General features: G+C 48.4%; 1 pseudogene; it reads left to right on the top strand.

Annotated features, from left to right (window-relative positions):
- Positions 1 to 1,756: 1,756 nt before the first annotated feature.
- LOC122981263 lies at positions 1,757 to 3,299 on the top strand (annotated as a pseudogene).
- The last annotated feature ends 7,477 nt before the right edge of the window (positions 3,300 to 10,776 follow it).

Below are 10,776 nucleotides of genomic sequence, written 5' to 3'. Positions count from 1 at the left end.
CCCCGCCAAACAGGGAGGAGAGGTTTTCCGCGCCATGATCTGTAATGACTGGACCCACTCGGGATGGTATCCACATTTATGGTCATCTCACCACAGGAGCTTTGTTGCTCTATGGTATGACTGACTCCATCACTGCAGATAGAGAAGATATTTTGATGCGACTATAAAGTCGCAAAGGGGGGAATGTGGTGAAAAACTGCCTTTCCATGATCAAACGAATATGCCAGTGAGAGTGCAACAATAGCATTATGCCAATAAGAGACAGTTCCCAGGGAGTTAGCAAGAAGTCTAATCTGTGATATAGCAATTTGGTTTTCTGTGTGAATGATTAAAGGCCGCCAGGTCCATTTTTAGTGTGAGAAAAAGGTGGAAGATGCTGAGGCAGTCATTTTTAAGATAAGTCACACTTGTATTATCACCAGTGTTAAGCTCACTTATGAACCCCAGAAATAATGACCAGATGGTTGAATTTAATTAAAAATGAGGCGTAGACTAGAAACTAAGCTCCACAAATGAAGTTTATAGACTTATAAACAAAGTTTGGGAACCAAAGACCACGCCTTGTATACATCCCATTTCCGTACCACAGGGTATTTAGACACACCACATCCGCTCCTCTCCTCTTTGTCTCAGCTTGCAAGCACCCTGTGACACACCAGCATCTAAACTTAAACTTTTCTTACTTACATCATGGACCTCGAACTGCTCCTCAATGCTTCGGACGAGGACTTGTTCGATGTCTCGGAGACATCCCCTGGCGTCCGATCTTTCCGGCAGCCTTGCCTGCGCTCCTCAGTTACCCTCATCCCGGCCCCTCGGCCCCCATCCTCCGTCGATCATCGAGCCCCTCGCTCCCCAGCGGCTCCAAGGGAAGGTCCCGTACTCGGCGTCCGGAGGGAGTCACTCATTCCCGACGCTCACTCCAGCCTCGCTCGAGATCTCGGAGCCCGCCCAAGAGGAGCAGCCACCGCGCGCAGCGCTCTCCTCGCCACCAGCGTACTGACCACTCCTCAGCCCCAAACATGTCCGAGTGGACCGTCGCTCGCTTAAAGCATTTCCTCAGCCAAAATAACATCCCCTTCCACCGCACCGACAACAAGGCAAGACTGTTTCAATTATACACAAACTCCCTGCAGGACAGCACTCTCTCCTGTTTATCTCCCCACGATTCTCTGGGTTCCCAGCGTCGCACGCGCAACGACCTCCATGAAGTCACGGCACGTCACTCCGCCAGACGCATACCTTCATCCTCAGCCACCTCAGCCTCTCCAGTACAGGCTGCTTCTAATCCTATGCAGGCTCTCTGTGCTCCACAGCCATTTCTTCCTCCTACTTTCTCTTCAGCAGCACTTACATCCCATGCATATACATCCCACCACCCCAGCATCCCCTCCTCCTCTCTGGCTCCTATCTCTGCTGCCCCTTCCCTCCCGGCCACCTCAGCTGCTCTCCCACCTGCACAGCACACACCACAGCAGCCGCTCAGACAGCACCAACAACAGCGGGCCCCAGCAGCTCCACAAGTTATACCTGACCTTTTCCCCCTCTTTCTTCTTTTCACCCTCCCTTTCTCTACTGCTGAGTTTTCGCAGCTCGCGCTTCTCTGCACTGCGAAATGTGTGGCGCCCCTTCCCATCCCACTGCAGCATGCACCCTCTCCGCCCCCCTGCCCTGCGCCTCGGTAACAGACAAGCGAAGGCCAGCCATGCCATACAGCTTGCCACTGGTGGCTCCCCCACCATCCATCACCCCCAAACCTGCCATAGATCAGCCGTCCATCCTTGGCCCCCTCCCCAAAGGCACGGACAGGAGAGGGAGACCTGTCCTCTACCAGGGAGGACGGATGATCTGCAATAACTTCAACGACCTCGGTTGCAGCTCCTCCAGCTGCAAATTCCTCCACACTTGTTAATTCTGCGGAGGAACCCACGCCAGAGCCACATGCCCACACAACCCAACAAAGCAACAGCTGTAGTCAGCCCAATCGGAGTGGCAACCAGGAAGTACTCCGGGAAAAAGAGGCTCATCATCGACCTCTCGTCCCCCAACTTTCCACTGTTCCAAGCATTAACAGCCTGATTCCCAGCCTGGACATTTCCATGCAGTATGCCACCATAGACCACACCATTTCCCTCATCCACCTCGCTGGCCAAGGAGCATGGTTGTTCAAGGCGGACGTCACAAGTGCTTTCAAAGTCCTCCCCATCCACCCCAACTACTGGCACCTCTTCGGAGTCTCCTGGAAGGGCACGTACCGTTTTGCCGTGCGTCTAACCTTCGGCTGCAAGAGCAGCCCAAAAATCTTCGACTCATTGTCCAAAGCCCTCTGCTGGATTCTTTCCAACAATTATAAACTCCCATACGTCATCCATCTACTTGATGACTTCCTCACAGTCACGCCACCGTCTTCGCCTCCGTCACACGGTCTCACAACAATGACTTCCGCATTCACCGATCTTGGTGTTCCCCTGTCTCCAGAGAAAACAGAAGGCCCAAGCACATCCCTGGAATTCCTCAGCATCACCCTCAACTCCATTGCACTCCAAGCATCTCTGCCTACTGAGAAACTCCACCGCATTTCTCTACTCATTCAAAACTTTCTCATGGCCAACACATGCACCAAACGTCAATTACTCTCACTGCTGGGCCATTTCAACTACGCCACCCGCATCATCCCTCAGGGCCAATCTTTCTTGTCACACCTTCTCTCCATAGCCACCGCCGTCCAATCCATCCACGACCACGTCACGCTAGACCGCGCATGCAGGATGGAACTAAAAATGCGGCACCAGTTCCTCTCTTCCTGGAACGGCATCTCCTTCTTTTACGACAACCACGTCACAGACGCTAATGACATCCAGCTATACACCGACGCCGCCCCCTCAGTCGGCTTTGGCGATTACTACGGCAGGAGTTGGTTCTCAGCCAAATGGCCACCTGACTTCTCTTCCCTGGCCCCTTCCTCCACCATTTCGGAAATGTACCCAATAATCATCGCTGCCATTCTTTGGGGGCACGAATGGTCCAAAAAGACCATCGCCATCCACTCTGACAACAGCGCCGTCGTCGACATCCTCAACAAAGGCCAGTCACACAATCTAGACATCATGCAGTTCATGCGCAAGCTCACATTCGAGCACATCCAGTTCATCATCCGAGCACTCCACATCCCAGGTCACAAAAACGCTATCACTGATTCACTCTCTCATTTCCTGTTTCAGAAATTCAGACAACTAGCTCCAGCCTCCAACCCTCTTCCGACTCCAGTCCCTCCGTTTTCAGCCACAATCTACAACTGAACCGGCAACTGGAACAACTGGTCACCATTTCACGGGACAACATCATCAACCGCGTCACCCCTCGAACACTATCTTCATACCTCACCGGCTGGAATTCCTTTAAAGCCTTTCACGTCTCCCACGGACTCCCATTCCCTTCACTGGACATTCTTACCCTCTCCTGCTTCATTACATTCTCCCACACTCAACTCAAGATCAAGTCTTCCACCATACAGACTTCCCTCAGTGGAATCAATTTCGTCGTTAAATTGATTTCCGGAGTGCCATGCCCAGCCTTGTCCCACTCTCATATATATATAATAATTAAAGGTTTCCGCAAGGCGGAGCCGCACCCCACACCAAAACGTTCACCCCTTACGTCAGACCTTCTGGCCCGATGCATTCACACACTCCGCACAGGCTACTTGTCTCCCCACATAGACAGAGCCCTGGAGTCCATGTTTTTACTAGCCTTTTTTGGCTTCACTACACGCCACATTGTCCGACATCTCTTTCCACTCTTCAGACACACTCATCTGCCACTTCAAACGCAGCAAGACCAACCAGTCGGGTCAACCTCAACCCATCTACCTTTCCACCTAGATTCATACATAAGTCCTTACAAACCCATCCACGAGTACATCAATACAACCGAGCTTCCCCTCAAGACCCTCTGTTCATCATGCAAACGGGAAGGGTAGCAACACGTTTTTGGTTCCATCACTACTTGCGTTCAGTACTTGCCAGATCCAGCATATCCCCTGACCAGTTCTCAGGACACTCATTCCGTATTGAAGCCGCTTCCACCGCCTCTAGACAAGATATTCCCGACAACATCATCAAAATCCTCGGCCGTTGGTCGTCTCCCGCCTATCATACTTACATCCATCATGACCTGGATAACATAAAGAAATCTTATTCTCGCCTCTCTGGTTGAAGTCTCTTTGGGGGCTTCGTACAGATGCCAGATCATCGAGACAGCACCCCCACCCTGAGTCTCAACCCCCTTGTTCCCACTTATCTCCCAGACGTCGACGCCTCTCCTCTTTACATCTATCACTCTCCTATCCATTCCCTCCTTCCCCTCTTTCCCGCCTGCTCTTCTTTCTCCCCATCCCTCGACCCTCATCCCCTCGACCCTTACCCCCTCATCCCGCATCCCACGACCTCAACACTCACCCCCGCATCCTCACACCCCTGACACTCTCCCTTCCCCCATCCATCCTTCCCTCTCCAATCATCCCTCTAACTATCCTTCCTCCTTTTCACCCTGCTCTTCCATCACCCTTCCAATAAACCATTAAATCCATATTCTAGAAGGAGTGGTCTTGGTTAGTGAAATGAAGTTTATAGACTTATAATCAAAGTTCGGGAACCAAAGACCACGCCTTGTACACATCCCATTTCCGCACCACAGGGTATTTAGACACACCACATCCGCTCCTCTCCTCTTTGTCTCAGCTTGCAAGTCCCTCCCACCCGACCCCTCCGCTAACTTTCCTCTCTTCTCTGCTTGAACACAGGAACAGGGGGCTTCATACAGATGCCAGATCATTGAGACAGCACCCCCACCCTGAGTCTCAACCCCCTTGTTCCCACTTACCTCCCTGACGTTGACGCCTCTCCTCCTTACATCTATCACTCTCATATCCACTCCCTCCTTCCTCTCTTTCCTGCCTGCTCTTCTTTCTCTCCATCCCTCGACCCTCATCCCCTTGACCCTTACCCCCTCATCCCGCATCCCACGACCTCGACCCTCACCCCCCGCATCCTCACACCCCTGACCTTCTCCCTTCCCCCATCCATCCTTCCCTCTCCAATCATCCCTCTAACTATCCTTCCTCCTTTTCACCCTGCTCTTCCATCACCCTTCCAATAAACCATTAAATCCATATTCTAGAAGGAGTGGTCTTGGTTAGTGAATATACTTTATGAAAAGTATATAATATGAGGTTTTATGATTTTGCATCAGATTTTTTCTTTGTCCCAGGACAAAAGGCCTTGGTTTGCTCTGTATCTTTTTATATGCACAGTAAACCTATTTACATTGAACTCTACCAGCTTCCAGTGTATTTTTGAGTCTCTCTCTTTCTTATGAATTTTTGAGATTTGTGTTGAGTCGTGAGTAATCTGAAGAGTTACTGGCCCATCTGAGGATTTTCCACGACACGTGTCTTTTTCCCCACCGACTGGAAGTTTCTCCTCTCACTGGACAAGCTGAGACTTCTCCCCGTGTTCAACCAAACACAATCACTGGATCCGAGAGCAGACCACTGCTGCTGTGACCCAGCATTCTCACTGTCTGCAGAAGGAAGAAAAGGATTTCTTCACGTACACCCGGATAACTTCTCTGCCCCACTCTTCTTCAACTGAGTCGACTCTGCTGTTATCTCCACCACAGCTTGCCGTGAAAGAGCACGAGGTGGCCCTGTCAGCATCCGAGCTGAGGAACCAAGCCCTTTTCAACATATATATATACACACACACACACACACACATACATTATATATATATATATATATATATATACACACACACACACATTATATATATATATATATATATATATTGGCAGAACAACTACAAAAATCCACAGCTCCTGGTATGACTCTGCAGGACAAAAAGGTTAAATTTCTGATGACCTGGTTCTCCTGTCTCCCTCCAGAGAGGGTCTGAACATCCTCCACAAGTTCAGTCAAACATTGGCACTAACTGTATGAAATATATGAAAGAAAAGATACAAAAATACTAAATATATATATATATATATATATATACATAAATATATAAATAACCACAAATTCGAGAGTCAAACTGGCTCGGACGTCGCCCGGGTCAACAAGGTCCGCATCAGGTGTCAGGGAACCAGGACACCCTGATGAGAAATGGGCTACTGGAACAAGACATAGATGGAGCAGAGAATAGGGATCTGTTGGAATGCTACTATACAAGTAACCCCAATGAGAGGGGCTACATGCAGAGGTTGTGGGATATATGGATGCTTCGAAACCCAACATCTAAGCTTACAAAGAAACAACTACTAGCTCAGTGTTCCAACATCCGCAAATGGCAGCTGTTATCACAACTAGAGATTGATGAGGTACAACGAACATGCTACGGCAAGGGGGAGCCAGGATGACAGGTCAGAGGGGAGATATCATCATCCTCCCCACACTCCGAGATTGGGTACCAAGCCCCAACAAGCCCTTACGACCTTAACACAAGGGCAACTGACCTAAGAATGACTATTATAACTAAGCTGGACACCCAGCACCCCCGTAGCCGATTACCAAGGCTAAGTGACAAAGTACCCTCTGAAAGTCTGCTAGAGGATGTGAATGCAGCACTATGTACTATCCCTACCAGGACCATAACTGAGACCAATCAGCTGATATACACCATAGCAACAGTGATCCTAGAGATGCTTGGCTACAAGATGAACACCATGAGCCACAAAGAACATTACCCTCCATGGAGAAGGAGGCTGGAGGCAACGCAGAGAGAAGTTAGTCAACTCTCAGAGCTACAGAAAGGTGTGGGGACGAAAGGGATACCCAGGAAGTACAACAAGCTGTCTATACCTGAGGCACTGGAGACTGCCAAGCAAAGGCTCACAGCTCTGGCTACACGCCTGAAGAGATACACAGGAGAAGCAGAAGCCAGGAGAATAAATAGTATGTTCTCCACTGAACCATCCAAAGTGTACTCTCAGTGGCAAGGTAATAACACAAGAACAGATCCTCCCAGGGCTGAGACTGAACAATACTGGAAGAGCATATGGGAGAAGGAGGCATCACATAACATCAATGCTCAGTGGCTAGTGGACAGTGGCCACTGTCCAGGACGAAACAACCAACATCCAAGAATACATCAGGAAGCTGGCCCCCAAAGATGAACTGCTAAGTGAATACCTCAGGCAGCAGAAACCCGATGATGCAGAGGAGGAGGAAGAACCATCATGGAGGGACAAGCCCCTACACGGCATGTACCACCAACAGATAAAAGAAGTGGCTGATATCAAGAAATCCTACCAGTGGCTGGAAAAGGCTGGACTGAAGGACAGCACAGAAGCACTAATCATGGCAGCACAAGGTGATGCTCCTGAGACAGTTCAGCACATAATAGCAGGGTGTAAGATGCAGGCAGGAACAGCGTACATGGAACTCCATAACCAAGTGGCTGGCATAGTGTACAGGAACATCTGCACTGAGTATGGGTTGGAGGTCACAATGGAAGACACCTCCTAAGGTGGTTGAGAATGACCAAGCCTAGATCCTGTGGGACTTCCAGATCCATACTGACAAGCTGGTGATGGCTAACCAACTGGACATCGTGTTGATAGACAAACAACAGAAGAAGACAGTGGTAATAGATGTAGCAATCCCAAGCGACAGCAACATCAAGAAGAAAGAACACGAGAAGATCGACAAATACCAAGGGCTAAAAGAGGAGCCAGAAAGGATGTGGGGAGTGAAGGCAACAGTGGTGCCAGTGGTAATTGGAGCACTGGGGGCTGTGACCCACAAACTGGGAGAGTGGCTCCAGCAGATTCCGGGTCCAACATCTGAGGTCTCTGTCCAGAAGAGCGCAGTCCGAGGAACAACTAAGATACTGTGCAGAACCCTCAAACTCCCAGGCCTCTGGTAGAGGACCCGAGCTTGAGGAAGACACACCACCACCCCCCATGGGAGGGGGGGTGGGATATATATATATATATATATATATATATATACACATACATATACATACATACATATACATACACAGTATAGACCAAAAGTTTGGACACACCTTCTCATTCAAAGAGTTTTCTTTATTTTCATGACTATGAAAATTGTAGATTCACACTGAAGGCATCAAAACTATGAATTAACACATGTGGAATTATATACTTAACAAAAAAGTGTGAAACAACTGAAAATATGTCTTATATTCTAGTTTCTTCAAAGTAGCCACCTTTTGCTTTGATTACTGCTTCGCACACTCTTGGCATTCTCTTGATGAGCTTCAAGAGGTAGTCACCTGAAATGGTCTTCCAACAGTCTTGAAGGAGTTCCCAGAGATGCTTAGCACTTGTTGGCCCTTTTGCCTTCACTCTGCGGTCCAGCTCACCCCAAACCATCTCGATTGGGTTTAGGTACGGTGACTGTGGAGGCCAGGTCATCTGGCGCAGCACCCCATCACTCTCCTTCTTGGTCAAATAGCCCTTACACAGCCTGGAGGTGTGTTTGGGGTCATTGTCCTGTTGAAAAATAAATGATGGTTGAACTAAATGCAAACTGGATGGAATAGCATGCCGCTGCAAGATGCTGTGGTAGCCATGCTGGTTCAGTATGCCTTCAATTTGGAATAAATCCCCAACAGTGTCACCAGCAAAGCACCCCCACACCATCACACCTCCTCCTCCATGCTTCACGGTGGGAACCAGGCATGTAGAGTCCATCCGTTTACCTTTTCTGCGTTGCACAAAGACACGGTGGTTGGAACCAAAGATCTCAAATTTGGACTCATCAGACCAAAGCACAGATTTCCACTGGTTTAATGTCCATTCCTTGTGTTCTTTAGCCCAAACAAGTCTCTTCTGCTTGTTGCCTGTCCTTAGCAGTGGTTTCCTAGCAGCTATTCTACCATGAAGGCCTGATTCACACAGTCTCCTCTTAACAGTTGTTCTAGAGATGTGTCTGCTGCTAGAACTCTGTGTGGCATTGACCTGGTCTCTAATCTGAGCTGCTGTTAACCTGCGATGTCTGAGGCTGGTGACTCGGATGAACTTATCCTCCGCAGCAGAGGTGACTCTTGGTCTTCCTTTCCTGGGGCGGTCCTCATGTGAGCCAGTTTCTTTGTAGCGCTTGATGGTTTTTGCGACTGCACTTGGGGACACTTTCAAAGTTTTCCCAATTTTTCGGACTGACTGACCTTCAGTTCTTAAAGTAATGATGGCCACTCGTTTTTCTTTACTTAGCTGCTTTTTTCTTGCCATAATACAAATTCTAACAGTCTATTCAGTAGGACTATCAGCTGTGTATCCACCTGACTTCTGCACAACACAACTGATGGTCCCAACCCCATTTATAAGGCAAGAAATCTCACTTATTAAAACTGACAGGGCACACCTGTGAAGTGAAAACCATTTCAGGTGACTACCTCTTGAAGCTCATCAAGAGAATGCAGAGTGTGTGCAAAGCAGTAATCAGAGCAAAAGGTGGCTACTTTGAAGAAACTAGAATATAAGGCGTATTTTCAGTTGTTTTACACTTTTTTGTTAAGTACATATTTTCACATGTGTTAATTCATAGTTTTGATGCCTTCAGTGTGAATCTACAATGTCAATAGTCATGAAAAGAAAGGAAACTCATTGAATGAGAAGGTGTGTCCAAACTTTTGGTCTGTACTATATATATACATATATATACATATATACATATATATACATATACATACACACACACACACACACACACACACACACACATATATATATATATATATATACATATATACATATATATATGTGTGTGTGTGTGTGTGTGTGTGTGTGTGTGTGTATATATATATATATATACACACATGTGTATGTATATATATATATATATATATATATATATAGGGAGAGGGTCGGGGGTGTGAGGATGCGGGGGTGAGGGTCGAGAGGTGATGGGGGTTGAGGGATGGGGAGAAAGAAGAGCAGGCGGGAAAGAGGGGAAGGAGGGTGTGGATAGGAGAGTGATAGATGAAAGGAGGAGAGGCGTCGACATCGGGGAGGTAAGTGGGAACAGGGGGTTGAGACTCAGGGTGGGGGTGCTGTCTCGATGATCCGGCATCTGTACGAAGCCCCCAAAGAGACTTCAACCGGAGAGGCAAGAATGGGATTTCTTTATGTTATCCAGGTCATGATGGATATAGGTATGATAGGCGGGGGATGACCAACGGCCGAGGATTTTGATGATGTTGTCGGGAATGCCTTGTCTAGAGGCGGTGGAAGCGGCTCCAATGCGGAATGAGTGTCCTGAGAACTGGTCTGGGGGTATTCCGGATCTGGCAAGTACTGAGCGCATGTGGTGGTGGAATCAAAAATGTGTTGCTACCCTTCCCGTTTCCGTGATGAACAGAGGGTCTTGAGGGGAAGCTCGGTTGGCCAGTCTAGTGTTGATGTACTCGTGGATGGGTTTGTAAGGACTTATGTATGAATCTAGGCGGAAAAGGTAGATGGGTTGAGGTTGACTCGACTGGTTGGTCTTGCTGCATTTGAGGTGGTAGATGAGTGTGTCTGAAGAGTGGAAAGAGATGTCGGACAATGTGGCGTGTAGTGATGGATCAAAGGAGTAGGAAGGAGCTGTGATTTCTGAGTCGCGTAGGAGGCCAAAAAAGGCTAGTAAAAACATGGACTCCAGGGTTTTGTCTATGTGGGGAGACAAGTAGCCTGTGCGGAGTGTGTGAATGCATCGGGCCAGAAGGTATGACGTGAGGGGTGAACGTTTTGGTGCGGGGTGCGGTTCTG

The sequence above is a fragment of the Thunnus albacares genome, chromosome 4 (genome assembly GCF_914725855.1).
Source record: "Thunnus albacares chromosome 4, fThuAlb1.1, whole genome shotgun sequence".
Lineage (NCBI taxonomy): Eukaryota > Metazoa > Chordata > Actinopteri > Scombriformes > Scombridae > Thunnus > Thunnus albacares.
This window is presented reverse-complemented; position numbering and strand designations above follow the sequence as displayed.